This window comes from Sus scrofa, chromosome 3 (assembly GCF_054392235.1).
Source record: "Sus scrofa isolate SSC_HxYL_T2T_F1_AM1 chromosome 3, Sscrofa_HxYL_maternal_Yorkshire_Landrace_v2.0, whole genome shotgun sequence".
NCBI classification, from domain to species: domain Eukaryota; kingdom Metazoa; phylum Chordata; class Mammalia; order Artiodactyla; family Suidae; genus Sus; species Sus scrofa.
Window position 1 is genome coordinate 112,965,380 of NC_139385.1, and position 15,189 is coordinate 112,980,568.

A 15,189-nucleotide genomic window follows, 5' to 3' on the forward strand; every position below is an offset into this window, starting at 1 on the left:
TTGCCATGAGCTGTGGTGTAGGTCGCAGACACGGCTCGGATCCCATGCTGTGGTGGCTGTGGTGTAGGCCATCAGCTACAGCTCCGATTCAACCCCTAGCCTGGGAACCTCCATATGCCTTGGATACAGCCCTAAAAAGAAAAACAAAATAAATAAATAAATAAATAAATGGCCAGACCATCCACCTGGTCTCCATCCAATAACTTTACTTGTTTCTGTTGCCAATTCACGAACAAGTTATTCTTGCAGCTGGACCAAGATCACTGAACCAGAAAGAATAAAGTCCATATGTCCCATGATGAAAATTGGCAGCCAGTCTGGGATTTCCTTCCCCAGCAGGGCTGTGGGTATGGATGCTTTCAGCCTAAAATCAACTCACTAGGACTATACCTGTTGTTCGTTTCCCACTCTCATCAATAGTAGGCTTTTTCTGATCTGCCACTACTGCTTTTCCTGATGCTTAACTAACTGTACTAAGCAGGGTAAAGTGTAGATAAAATTTAATAGAGATGGAGTCTGTCTGAAAGATCCCCTCTCTTTCTCTCTGAGCATGATTTTGGCCATGTCTGTACCTCCTCCTGCTGCCTGAAGGTCAATAGGACACTACAACCTGGGCACCCCAGCTAGAATTGCCACTTCCATGGTATTAGCTCTAGCCCTTTCCAAAACCACGTTCCAATTCTTTGGAGTTACCTCTCTCTGTCCTATTATTTTCAGGGCCTTTACAGCCACCAAGCTAATGAATCTTAGTTAATTTAAACGCTAGTGAGGGATTCTGGTGTATTTGCACCTTAAGTCCCTCTTTTTTTTTTTTTTTCCTTTTATCTTTTCTAGGGCTGCACCCAGGGCATATGGAGGTTCCCAGGCTATGGGTCTAATTGGAGCTACAGCTGCCAGCCTATGCTACAGCCACAGCAACAAAGGATCCGAACCGAGTTTGCAACCTACACCACAGCTCAAGGCAACACCAGATCCTTAACCCACTGAGAAACCTCATGGTTCCTAGTCAGATTAGTTAACCACTGAGCCATGACGGAAACTCCTAAGTCCTTCACTTTTGTTAAATCAGGAAAGTTATATAATAGTGGAACCAATGTCTTACCCAAAGTGCTCTTCTGAAAATAGCAGAGCTGGGATTCAAAGTGGTCTGGCTCTAGGTCCAGTTTTCCCACCACAGCAAATAGATGGAGCTGCACTCAAAGACATTTTTTTCTTTCTTTCTTTTTTGTCTTTTTCTAGGGCCGCATCTGCAGCATATGGAGGTTCCCAGGCTAGGGGTCTAATCGGAGCTGAAGCCACCGGCCTATGCCACAGCCACAGCAACATCAGATCCCAGCAACCTACACCACAGCTCACAGCAACACTAGATCCTTAACCCACTGAGTAAGGCCAGGGTTCGAACCCTCAACCTCATGGTTCCTAGTCGGATTTGTTAACCACTGAGCCACAATGGGAACTCCTTTTCTTTCTTGTTTGTTTTCATTTTTGGCTGCTCTGAGGCATCTGGAGCTCCTGGGCCAGGGATCAGATCCTAGCCACAGTCACAACATAAGCCAAAGCTTCGGCAACACCGGTCTTTAACTCTTTGTGTGGGGCCTGGGATTGAACCTGCATTCTGGCACTCCTAAGACACCGCTGATCCTGTTGTACCACAGTGGGAGCTCCAAAGATATTTTTTCTTAAGATGTGCTAGCTGTTTTTGATCTGAGATCCTCAGTCTTTCTCTACTAATGCCTTATTTTGAGGTGCGCAACTGAGCAAGTAAAATCTGGTAACTCTTGGCAATATTCTCCAGGAGAACTCTCTGCTCTCTATAGGAGATCCATGATGTCAAATATAAAATAGAACATTGCTTCAATTGCCTTTATCCAGAGGGTCAATTCCTATACTGTGAACAAGAACTATCTTCCACATCTGGTTGCATATACTTCTCTAGATCACCACCCAAGATACAAACAACCCTAAGGACTTCTGAGAACATTTCCAGTCAACTGAGCAGAACATTTCCCAGACTGTCAAATGAAGTAGAGAGATATCAGAACAATCTGAATAAATAATTATAGTCAAATAATTCCTGGCTCCATAAGCCATGATGGTAGAAGAGGATCATTCTGCATTCTCCCCAGCTCTTTAAGGCATTCTATAAGTCCCAACAGCTAGATACCAGACTGATAATGTAGAGAATGCTGCCCTTTTATTTTTGTTGAGAAGAAGGTCTGACAATTTAGCAAGTGCAGTTGCATGAAACAGAAAGCATAATTTGTCTTAAGAGAGTCTAGGGAAGTTTTATCCGTAAGAAATGCTAGTATATTTCTTGGAGCAAGTTGTTTTGGTTTTCTTTTCCCTTATGTATACAAAGATCTAATGAATTACTTGGGAAAAGAAGTCAAAGCCTGGGGTGAGTGGTAGAGAAACCATTCTGTAACTTTTGCCTTTTTCTACCTCCACTTTAAATTTTCTTCACTTTTCTTTCATTAGAGATAGGAAAGAGATTTATAAATCTAAAAGAATTTAAGATACAAATATCTCTTAGAAAGTCTCCTTCAATGATTATGTAAAATATGAAAATGCTGCATAAACTTAGAAGTCAGAGCTGCTAAGAGGGAATCCAATTGGTATTAGGATTCATTATAAACTAAAAGTCAAGAGACCAAGAGCTTAGGATAAAATGGCAGGTGGGATATACAGTGTCAGTGGGTTGCTGTGGTCATGAGCAAGCAAAAGATGCGGGAATCAAAAGATCAAGTATAAGAGGAAGGAGTGAGTAGGTCCATGGGTCACAGCAGACAAAGTCAGGAGCCAAGAGGTCAAGTCCATCCAAGGAATGACTCCAGGAAGCAGAGACCTTTCCAAGTGGGCCTCACCTTGGGACAAAGGTTCCATTCCACTTTATTTACAAATTCTGCCTACATAGAAAACAGCCTAGGGGTGAATCAATGAGCAAATGGATATTTCTAATGAAGAGGAAAAGGAAACAAAAAATAACGAACCCCAGAAGCCCACCAAACATGGCATACTCGCTTGGTTTTCACAGCTCTTTGAGAGAAAGTACAGCATATTTTCTGGTTGCTTCTCACCTTTTGTGCATTTTGCTATGTTTGGGGAGTTCCCTGCCTTATAAGTCTTGCCTCTCTAAAGTCAAGTCAGAAAATTTGCTTCCCCAGAGACCTTGGCAGCTAGAATACAGGCATAAAGCCTAGGATCTGCCACTAAGACGCTCCTAGGCAACAATTTAAGCAGAAAAGATGAGCCAGAGGAAGGAGGGGATGCCTGGAACCCATTTTCTGACAAGGGCAGTGGCAGAGGCATCCAGTATTCTGGGGTATCAGTTGTTGCAAGATCAGTTCCTGGCCCAGAAGAATCAGTGCTGGCAGAGTTGCAGCAGAGTGTACATTTCTGGCAGCCATTCTGTGCTCTGGGGGGAAGTAGGGTCAGTAGCTTCCTTATTGGACCACTTCTGCAGCATAGTTTCAGGCCTTGACCCCAAAAGCTTAGCCTCATGCCTGACTCTCTATGCCTGCCAACTACTCTGTGAGCTACCCAATATCTTTTCTACTTAATCAGCATGAGTCAGCTGCTGTTGCTATTAATTAAGAGCTCTGAGTGTTTAGAGATAAGTATTGCTACTATCTCTTCTCCCTGAATGAAGACCAAAATTGAAAAATGATTTGAAAAAAAAACTAAACTAAAAGGAAAGTAACTCTCCCAAGGGCATAAAGTTCATAAGTAGCAGAGGCAGAATTTGAAGCCAGGATTGTCTGACTATAAAACTGGTGTTGCTTCCCATTTATAACTGGAAAAAGACCAGGGCAGGAGCACTTATGTGGGGTTGGGTAGAGAACAACTTTCATTTCCTCCAATTCCAGATACCTTAGTAGTTGGGATACCTTTTCTCTCTTTGCTTGTGCTCAGTCACTTTTCTGACTTAACTGTGTGCCAATAAGCATATGGACGATGCTAAAGATAAATCAGCACCACCAACTTCCATTGCTACCTTCAAATATTGCCGTTCACACTTTGTAAGGGGTGGGACCACGGTCTGTGGATTGCTGAGGAGGTGGCCAACTGTTTGGGTTTTGTTTACCATTGCTTTTGATGAGTCACAGCAAGTTATGCATTATTCATAAACTTTAGGTTTGAAGAAAGTTCCCTTGTGCAATTTCTGCTCATTGGCTCCTCCAACCCAAGACTGAAACAAGTAGCAGCAGATCATGAAGTACGTAACCCCACCTGCACTTTCTAATTGTGTAAACTAATACCCAGAGAACCAGACAGGTTGGAAGAGCAGGTTTTAATTCAGAGTTCTGCCATGTGTATTAAAAAATGAAAACTGGGCGTATTGATAGATACATAACAAACTGGAAATAATCCATTGGCACCTGAAAATTCCAATATCCCTTAAGGTGAAAAAAAAAATAAAAACAAAAAAGATCTTAAGCAGGCGCTAGGAGTTAGAGCAGTTCAAACCAAAATGTGAAGTAGCAGAAATCTGTCTTTGAGCCCTCAAACTCCCATTCTCTCCTCTTTTATTCTTCTCATGGCACTCCCCACTTTTCTACCCCTCAAAAACCTAGATTTAAATTCTCTCTCCCACCAAACTCCATTCAACAACCCACTCATTCACCTTCAAACCAAGGTACAAATGACTAACACCAACTTTAAAAACGACTCCTTTTTAAATTAGGCATTTATATATAAACTCAGTCAAAATCTTAATTACAGGGACTACATTTTGGGATTTTTCTGGAGGGTCTAATTTATTAAGATTTATTTCTCTTACATTCTCCAATAACATAAGCAAATGCATATATATGTCATCTAATTTTACACAACAGCAGATTTAAAAAGATAGGAGAAGCCAAGAATTGACAATCTTTTTTTTTTCTTGAACCCAACTATCTTACTGCTGAGTTTTTTGACACTTCCAAGAAAATGCCTATTCAAATGCCATGTTATCTTTTCCAGATCCCAAAAGAAGATGGTCAATTTTACAATGTTTTACGAACAAAACTTGTATTCTTAAATTCCATATACAGCAATAATGGTATGACCAATGTCATTCATAAACTTAGATTCTGAAACTAATGAAATGTTACATTAAAAGGAACAACATTTGAAAACAGCCCCAAAGAAGATAAACCTATGTTAACATATAGAAGAGGGACACAAAACAGGATACACTGTGTTCCCTAGAGCCGCACTCCAGCCCTCCACTACGTAGAAAGTTGACTGCTGCTTTTAATGGCAAAGTGAAGAATCTGCTTCACATCTCACTATGGGTGGGAGGAGCTGCTGGACCTGGGACTGGAACATGCCCTGGCCTTGACGCTTGTGCTAATACGGGTGGCAACTCTAGCTCAGGCTCTCTCAGCTTCATCTTTCAAAGTCTCCTCACACTGAGATGGGAAGGAAGTGGGGTCAGACTCCTGGATCTTGGTCAAAAATTCAAGCAATTTCATTTTGCTGGCTTCAGCAAGGACTCTTGGGCCCCATAGGAACTCATCATGTGGAAGATCACTGTTGCGCACCTGGTGGTACTCTTGGTACCCCTTCCTCACTAAATCCTTGGTAATGAACTTTCTGGGATCCCTGAAGATGAAACGCTTCCTCCCAGAATGTAAGTCCATTGTATTCAGGACTTCCGAGATCTCCTCCTCAGTGGCATGATTGCCCTTCATGAAAATCATGCCCAGGATAATTATCAGGAGGCTAGTCTCGGGCCTGCCCTCATTACCACTGAGCCTGGCATCATAGGTGAGGCCTAGTTTGTTGACGAGAGCATAGCCATGGCTAGTGGGATCGACTTCCTTCACATCTACCCCGAAGACCAGCTCTAGGTGTGCAGAGGGCTCTCCGAGGATCTCAAGGAAGTCATCCTTGTGCTCTCTGATAACATCACTAATCTGTCTGCCTTTGTGATTGGCTCTCTTTTGATACTTTTGCAGCAGGAACCGCACCAACAAATTCACCTTCTCATCAAGAGGGTCTGTGGACAAGTTCTGAAGAGGACTCTGAAGAAACTGAACCACCCTCCTTTTCTTGGCTGCTGGAGTGCTCACCTGATTTGCTTGATAAGAAGGCTGTGGTGACAGCATAAGCTAAGCAGGCACTCCAAGGACCCTGGCAAGCACTAGGTGCCCCAGCAGCCAAAGCCTCCTCCAGGTTGCCAGGCGTTAGAGAATTGGAGGAGGAGGGAGAAGCCTCCCCTGGATTCTCGGAGGCATGTGCAGCCCCCAGGCCCTGGGCATGGTGTTGTTCCTGCCGGCAATGTGGAATCTCCCAACTCTGAGACATTCTCACTCTGGTCAGTGGTAGCAGGTGGGAATGTGAGCAGGAAGGTGTGTAACAGAGGACCACAACCTTGACTCCTGGCAGGGTCTGAGACTCCTCCCTCCACTCACCTGAGGCAGCAGTCCTCAGAGAACGCCTCCCCCTCAACTTAAAGAGGCTGGAAGTCCTCCTTTGGCTGACAGGACGCTGCAACCCTCACACCAAGGCCTTCACCTTCCTCAGATTCCTTGACTCCTGGCAGGGTCTGGGATTCCCTCCTCTGCTCACCTGGGGCAGTAGTCCTCAGAACAGGCCTTACCTCTTTGACATCTGCAGGGCCTAGGACTCCTCTCTCTGCTGAAATTAGGCCTCCTCTTTCAGCCCAAGATACTCACCATTCTTAGGTTTCCAAGGCAAAAGCCAGGGGAAGCCACCCCCTACCCCAACTCAGCTCATCTCCCCCACACACACACAACTCGGCTCATCCCAGATCTTGTAATGGAGTTTCCAGCCACCTCTGCCTGCCCACCTGGGTTGGGTGGTTCCCTCAGTCCTCACTTGGCATCTTCCCACAATTCCTGGAAGGGTCTGGGATACCTCCATCCACTCAGTTGAGCCGGCAGTCCTCAGAGCAGGCCTCACTTTCCTTGACACTTGACCAGTCCTAGGACTCCACTTTTGGGGGATGGAGCCCTCGCCTGTCGGTACCGGCCGTTGCCAACCACCCTCCCAGGACTACATTTTGTAGTGGACATCAGTCATTTGCAGTTGCCCCCAAATCCTTTTTTTGATTCTCATACCAAAAATAGTATTCTTCGATATATGCATAAAAAGTAGGTAAAAATTGTGATGGTCAGTTTTACGTGTCCATTTGACTGGGTCATGGGATGTCCAGATATTTGGTTTAAACATTATTTCTGAGTGTGTCTATGAGGGTGCTCTGGGATGAGATTAGCATTTGAGACTCAGTAAAGCTAACTGTCCTCCCCCATGTGGGTGAAAACCTAAGTAGAATAAAAGGCTAAGTGAGAAAAAATTCTTACTCACTGCCTGATGGTGTTTGAGCTGGGACATTGGTCTTCAGCCATCAGACTCAGACTAGAACTTTATCATGGACTATTCTGGGATTCTAGGTTACTACTGACTATAGATCTTGGGACCTTTCAGCTTCCAAATTCATTTAAGCTAATTCCTTACAGTAAATCTCTAGAAGATAGATAGATAGACAGACAGACAGAGAGATGGATCCTATTGGTCTGTTTCTCTGAAGAACCCAGGCTAATACACATATGTATTCATTATAAAGTATTAGAAAATAATGAATCCTTGTTGACCTACCACCCAGTTCAAGAAGTAAATTGCTATTGTTCTTCCCGTTTCCATTCTCCAGCCTCCTTATCAGATATCCAAAAATATTTTAACACCTTCTTAACATTTTGATAGTTCCTCACTCTGTAGATTCTGCCTATTCAACAACAAATAAACAAATTAAAAAGTTGTATTTCCCAGTTCTTATGCAGGATGCCTAGGGTAACGGATATTCCACCCATCAGATGTACCTATAATTAGACTGATTCAAAACTACGTTATACAGCAAAGAGGCAGGGCATGAGGCATATTTCTAGCATGGATCGGAACCAGCAGTGTGGTGGCTTCCTGATCATAGCAGATGCCGTAACTCCTTCGGAAGGACATTTTGGAATGTGGAAACGCACTCTGGGGTTCTTCCTGGAAGCTTACCAGCAGTCTGTTTCTCCTACCTCTATAATGATTCTTTAAGCACTTTATCCCCAAATAAATTCCTTTCTGTTTAATTAACCAGAGAAAATGCATTGACTACAACTAAAGAACTCTGACCAATACAAAAATTGGACTACACATGATCGCAAACAACAGATTCAAGGACATAGAACATTTGATTGACTATGTGACCTATTTGGGTTTGAATTAAGTATTTGGGTATCATTAAATGATGGAACACTAGTTATCCATGGTATGTGAGGTAGTAAAACAGCAACATAAATGATTATCTTTTGTCATTTGGAATAAAGTGTCTACTGAAGCCAAAGTTTTGGTTTCCCATTTGATTGCTTTCCCACTTACACCACTATGTGGGGCTGAGGAATACAAGAAATGGGGGTTGGGATGGCTGCCTCTATAAGTATCCATGAGCTTTCAAAAATAAAGGCTTGGAATTCCCTGGTGGCTTAGTGGGTTAAGGATCCAGCATGACTGCTGCAGCTCAAGTCATGGCTACGGCTCAGCTTCAATTCCTGGCCTGGGAACTTGTGCATGCTATGGATGCAGCCAAAAATAAATAAATCAATAAATAGAGATAGGCTAAAGAATTTAAATCTCATATCAAGGTACTGTTAGAGAATAGGTAGCTTCTAGAACTACTCTAAAAGAATTTCTTCTGTCTTATAGTCACAAGTTCATCATGGCCAAATGCAAAGCAAATGGAGAGTCAGATCTGGCAAGGTACTAAATTTCAATGTAGGTTGAATTTATGTCCTCACTAGATATCTTGGGTGAAAATTAGGTCATTATTCGGGAAAGAGAGGGCCACAAGAATTGGAATGAAGGCATTTGAGAGGATCTAGATGATTCTGAGAACCCTCAAATTCTGTTGCACCTCTCTTACCAAAAGAAGTAGTTTGTCCTCCCCTATCTGAAGATGCTTGTCTGGCCTCATAGAGACCTCATCTGAGATAGTTATCTCATACAGGAATTCCAGTTCTCACACCTTACGCCTGTGACTCTTCATTTCCTGCAGACTTGTAACTGATTCCAGATCTAGCATGCCCTTAGGGGCCAATTTAGAAAGTGGAACATTGAAGGCAAAGATTCACAGGTCAAAAGAATTAGAAGATTTTGCTAAAATATTGGCAAAGCCTAGGGAATATATGGGGTATTCTACCAGAAACATAATTTTATGCACCAAATTATTAGCATGGGTCCACTAACCCGAGAGTCTGGATTCATTCTCCTTAGCTTGAGCCAATTGTTAACTCAGTTGTTTGACTGAAACGTGGATTCCACCGTGGCCTATCACTGAAGGAAGCTGAAACACTATGATTCCAGAGACTTAGGGAGATAAGAATGGTGGGATGGACTTATCATACACAACATCTAGCAAATGCCGGAGCTAAGCCTAGCGAACACTCCCTTTTCTAAGGCATTGAGAAAACATTGATGAAGAGAAAACCAAACCCCTTCAAGAGTGCTTTGTTGAGTTTCTACTATACTCTGGGGATGAAGGTGGAGATATTGCTGTTAAAGTTAGTTCCCTGGAGTTCCCGTTGTGGCGCAGTGGTTAACGAATCCGACTAGGAACCATGAGGTTTCGGGTTTGATCCCTGGCCTTGCTCAGTGGGTTAAGGATCTGGTGTTGCCGTGAGCTGTGGTGTAGGTCACAGACACTGCTTGGATCCTGCAGTGCTGACACTGTGGCATAGGCCAGCAGTTTCAGCTCCAATTCAACCCCTAGCCTGGGAACCTCCATATGCCGTGGGAAGCGGCCCTAGAAAAGGCAAAAAGGCTAAATAAATAAATAAATAAATAAATAAATAAGTTAGTTCCCTGATTTCAGCAAGGCTGATGGATGTAAAGGGGCAGACACTAAATAGCAGGATTTAACTGCTAGAAACAGAATAGATGTGATTATTGTAATAGCAGAATGACTTGACTTACAGGGATCTTTTGATGGTGGCTAATTGATCACTATGTTTCTATAAACTGAACTAGATGGGCAGCCTCTGAAGGATATACTTGACCTGTAAAACTGAAAAAATTCTAAGCCTGATGAACCTAGACTTAAATCATCATTCCTGACTTAAATCATCATTGGAGAATCATGGCCTGTCTTTCAACATCCAGACTCTCAGTTCACTGAATGAAAAGGAAAAACCTTGAGGAAGGACCTGGTAAGAACATTGTAAGAACCTAGGAAGATCTTCTACTCCTTCACCTGCATACATTTACCAAGAAAACTGTGTACTAGATAAAGGGAACTACCTAGACTTTTCACAAACTATCAACATGGCTTTGGATTTATGCTAACCCCTAGGGAACCAGCATGTCACTCTTTTCCCCACACACACACTCAGAGCAGAGCCTTATATATGGGGATCCTGCGATAAATGGAGTTTGAGTTCAAGTCTATCTCATGGTGGGAGCAAAGTTTCTGTTAATCCAACCTCTGGTTATTTGCTCCAGTTCCCAAACTACAGTCTGAATGAATAAATCAAGTATATAGCAGAATCTTCAAATTGACTTCCTGACCCAAAGTAAGTACAACTGGGACCATCCCCTTCTAACAAAAGAGTAAACCAAAAGCAATGCTTATTTTTGAGAGGATTCTGGAAACAAGAGTCATCATCAAAGAAAACTAAAGGAATGCTGATTTCTATTACATCCTCATTTAACTCACCTGCTTAACACGTGCAGTGACTAGATGGATGGTGGAGCATGATAGTAGCTTATCAAAAGCTTAATCAGTAACTTCTGTTGCTGCTGCTCTTCCTGGAGTTGTCTGTGCTGGAGCAACTTGACAGTACTCTGGCCATCTAGTATGCAGTTATGAAGTCTACAAATGCTTTTTTTCTTTATTGTAATAAGCCTAAAATACCAGAAGCAACTTGCTTTCATGCACAGGCACAACACCTTCATGTCCTGCCTCTAAGCTACACCAATCCTCTTTGCTTCTACTACGTGTGAGAAAAAGGACTTCTGTCTTGTATAAGTGTTATTATTAGTCTCCTGTACTAATGGCTAAACAAAGCTCCTAACAGACGTATGGACCATGTTGAAATTCACACCGTAGTCAATGGATATGGAAAAGATTTGGAGACATTTGGGCTTTTCCTATTTAATAAATGCCCAAGAATGTGACTTCAGAGTCAGATTATTTTTCTCGGAAGCAATCCGAAAGACCATCTTGACTATAACAGTCCACATGCTTCTGGTTCACATGCAGTCAATTTAGGTGGGAGATCAATCAAACATCCTAAGTTTTGGGGGGGCTTTTAATCCATCAAAGTGGTGGTTAGGGTGAATTGACCAGTTCCATAGAATTGATGAGTCAAGTCTAACCAAGCCCTGAATAGATTCAGTCTGTGAGACTCACCTGCTCTTGATTAACAAAATGTCCTCATTTCCACCATATAATAGCAATCTTTAAAGTCTGGGGTTTTTTAATGCAGACACAGCCACACATACTCCTTTTCATTGGTTCTGGAACCAATACAGAATTTGCTAGTTTGACTGAAAGCTTAGTCTCTCTAGACCTCAGTAGTCAAAGAATAATAACACTACATTCACTATAAATTCCATCAGTAGAGGAGTTATGAAGATGAATGAGGCAACATTGGGCCAATTTCCTGTTTTATGTAAATCTAAAACAAAGTCGGAGTCACATGGGATTAGAACGACAGGCGCTATTTTTTAGATTCCCACAAGAAAGTCACTTATCAACAAAACTTGGCACAATTTTGAAACATAACAGCATCCATCTTATTGGCCCATTGACTTTCTGTAGTACATTGTGGTGCTTCCCTTATTATTTTACATCCAGAGCCCCAGAAAGATTAATGTTACAAGTTAAGCAAACAGTGGGATATTTACAGCTTAGTTGGTGCATATTAAAGTTCTTTCCTAAGTCCAGCTTCCTGAGGACCCCAGGAGAAGGTCACACATGTGCCTGGAGTATACTTTCCATAATGTTTAGTCCACAGATTAATGTCCATGTTCAAAAGCAGGAAAGATGAGAAAAAGCTACCATTTGTCATTCGGAGCAGGGGTGTAGAGTGGTGAATCAATTTAGAGAATATACTGTCTATGAATAAGAAAAAAGATCTGTACCCAGCTCTGGGTCAGAAACAAGCCTTGATTTAATAGATGAGAAGGCAGCGGTAAAATATCACTTCCAAAGGGATCTGATGGTTTCTCAATTTTCAAAATATCATCTCTACCAAGAAGTCTTGTGGAGAATGTCAGATAGAGGATGCTAAAGCCACTGAGGCCCTTGAGAAGCTTTATTTCTGTGACACTGGGGAAGAAGGGAGTGAATTCTAGGTGATGCTGTAAAGTGATTATCATGGGACCCTTTTCAGATCTGGTAGCATAATGAACATATAGACTCTAGGTTATTCATGAAGAGTAGCAGAATATGCCACCCAGAAATATAGCACTTTGACACATTGATTATTTTGAGCTAAAGACAACTGAGAAGCAGCAGACGCCAAAACAGTATTCTGCCCCGCCCCTATTTGCCTAAAAGCAGAATATAAATTTGTAAAAGTTCTCCTCTCTCCTCTATTCCAGGAAAGGCAGAAGTCAACCATCAGAGACAACCCCAGAGCCTTATCAGCCTAAAGATGGCATCAGAGGAATCTGCATAAAAAACTTGACTAACTAACCCTTATCTTCTCCCAATCCCCTTATATATTTACCTTCCCCAGTTTGGCCCCCTAGAAACAAAGTCTCTTTCCTTTGTCTTGTCTTTTCTTTAAAAACACGTTGTTCTTTTGTTAAGAAGAATATAAGCCCAAGTTCTAACCATCTCTTTGAGTTAACTCATCTTTGAGGGGTCACATGTGAACATACAAGGTCCATGTTAATAAACTTCTATTTGTTTTCACTCTCAATCTGTCTTTTGTCAGTCTGATTTGCAGAGCCCCAGATGGAGAACCTAAGAGGGTAGAAAGAGAAAGAATTTTGTTCCTCGTCTATACCTAGATTAGGTCATCAGGAAGTCAGCTGTCACATGTAGCTGAACATTCACCATGGATCAGAAATTGGACTATGATGGAAGATACACACAGGGTAAGACAAGGAGTCTTCAGCGAACTCATAATCCAGTAGAGAAGACAAACATGCAAGCCAGCCATTAACATAGAAGAGTTTTCCATCTCCACCCACCCCTCACCTTACACACATATACCCACATAGAAAATGCCGTCTTTCTCGGCCCACTGGTCCCTTCCTGGCCATTGGAGAAGTATGAAGCTTTCCCAGACAGTTCCAATGCAATCTTGGAGGAAGAAAATATAAAGACTGAAGGAGGGGCTCTGCTTATGAAGTGAGACCAGACAGATATACCAATAAGAAGAGGCAAGAGAAGGGGAGGGGAGGGAGAGGAGAGAGATGGAGAAGGAGGCGTAGGAAGGGCTCCAGAGAGCTGTGGAAGTGGGTAAGATTGGAGAAGAAAGATGAAAGGAGTTTCAAGAAACACTGATGGATGTGTCCCGGTCTTCATTCCTTTTTATATAGCTTGGCAACTGTAAGGTAAAGATTGGAGTTCCTCTTCATTGCTTTGGTCTGCTTAAGCTGTTTCTTTTTATTGTGTCCTTGCAGAGACTAGACCACATGGGACTTCAGGAGTAGTACTCAGCATCCCCCTGGATAAAAACCCTCTATACCAGAGGGCACTTTTCACCAAAGTTTCTCCAACGAACAATAGTGTGAAGAGCAGAGGTTAGAGAGGCTCAAGACATATAGTCATTATGAAAACTGGAAAATCAGATAAACATTGAGGACACCACACCAGAGTCAGTGCTACAGAATATGGGAGAATGAACATTTAAGAGGCAACATGCCAGCCGGAGAACCAGTCTGGGCGGTAGAGCAGCTTCTCAAATTGTAACCAAATACAATCACCCGAGGACCTGGTTAACATGTAGATTCTGCACCTCACACCCATTAGGATCGCTTCTATCAAAAACCAAACCATAAAATAATGTTAGCAAGAAGAGAGAGAAGTTGAACACTGTTGATGGGAATGTAAAATGGTGCCTGCCGTTTCTGTGGAAAACAGCATGGTGGGACCTGAAAAAACTAAAAATGAAAGTACTCTATAATCTAGCAATTCCACTTCTGGATATGCCCCAAAGAACCAAAAGCGGGGTCTCGAGGAGATATCTGTACACATGTTCATAGTAGCACTATGCACAATGACAAAGAAGTAGAAACAACTCCAGTGCCCACCAACAGATGAATAAACAAATAAGCTGTGGTCTGCACATACAATGGAACATCATTCAGCCTTAAAAAGGAAGTTCTCACACATTACAATATGGATGAACCCTGAGGCATTATGCTAAGTGAACTAAGCCAGTCACATACACTCAAATACTATAATTTCATTTATATGAGGTACCTGGAATAGCTGAATTCATCGAGAAGAATAGAATGGTGGTGTATGATCAGGCCACTCAATACAGTTGTTCTCTTATTCTTTGTAATCCCCTGCTCAACCAGTCCCTGCTTCACCTATACCCTACTCATACAAAACATGCTTGCCCCCTACCTCTTAGGCCAGAATGGCTCCACCTACTAGTTTATTAAAGGGAAATATATGCCCTTGTGATGGTCATTAACCTCACGGCTGTGGGGGACGTGCCCCACCTGCTGGTTTCCCTGGTAACTGATGAGCCAACCTGACATCAATTCTCCCTATAAATGGTAGCCTGCCACCCAAGTAATGGGTTGCTGCTATGTTTTGCTTGGGGTGTTGCTCCAGGACCCTTTGTTTTGGATGTGTAAGATCCCCTATCCAATAAATCATTCATGTCTCTGTCCCTGTCTCCAGGCTCTTTCTTTAGTCTCAAGGCTGGGCAACTGCAAAGCTTGCAGGCCTGTGGGGTGAAACCCAACAGTGAAATTCCCCAGGGCCTGGGGAGAGAAGGAGTGGGAAGTTGTTGTTTAATGGGGGTAGCGTTTCAGTTTTGACTGCACAATAAGGTGAATATACTTAACAGTATGGAACTATATAGTTCAAAACGATTAAGACAGTAAATTTTATCTTATGTTTGCAGAAGACCCTTTGTATCCATGGGTTCCATATCCACAGATTCAACCAACCATGGGTTGAAAATATTTGGAAACAAAAATTTCCAAAAGGCAAAACTAAAATATGCC

General features: G+C 42.5%; 1 long non-coding RNA gene and 1 pseudogene across 1 annotated transcript in view; both read right to left on the reverse strand.

Annotated features, from left to right (window-relative positions):
* The window catches only part of LOC146404862 (uncharacterized), a 69,470-nt gene that overhangs the window by 23,989 nt on the left and 30,292 nt on the right, over positions 1-15,189 (reverse strand). The gene's annotated exons all lie outside the window — the stretch shown is intronic.
* LOC102166345 (melanoma-associated antigen B16 pseudogene) lies at positions 5,160-6,424 on the reverse strand (annotated as a pseudogene).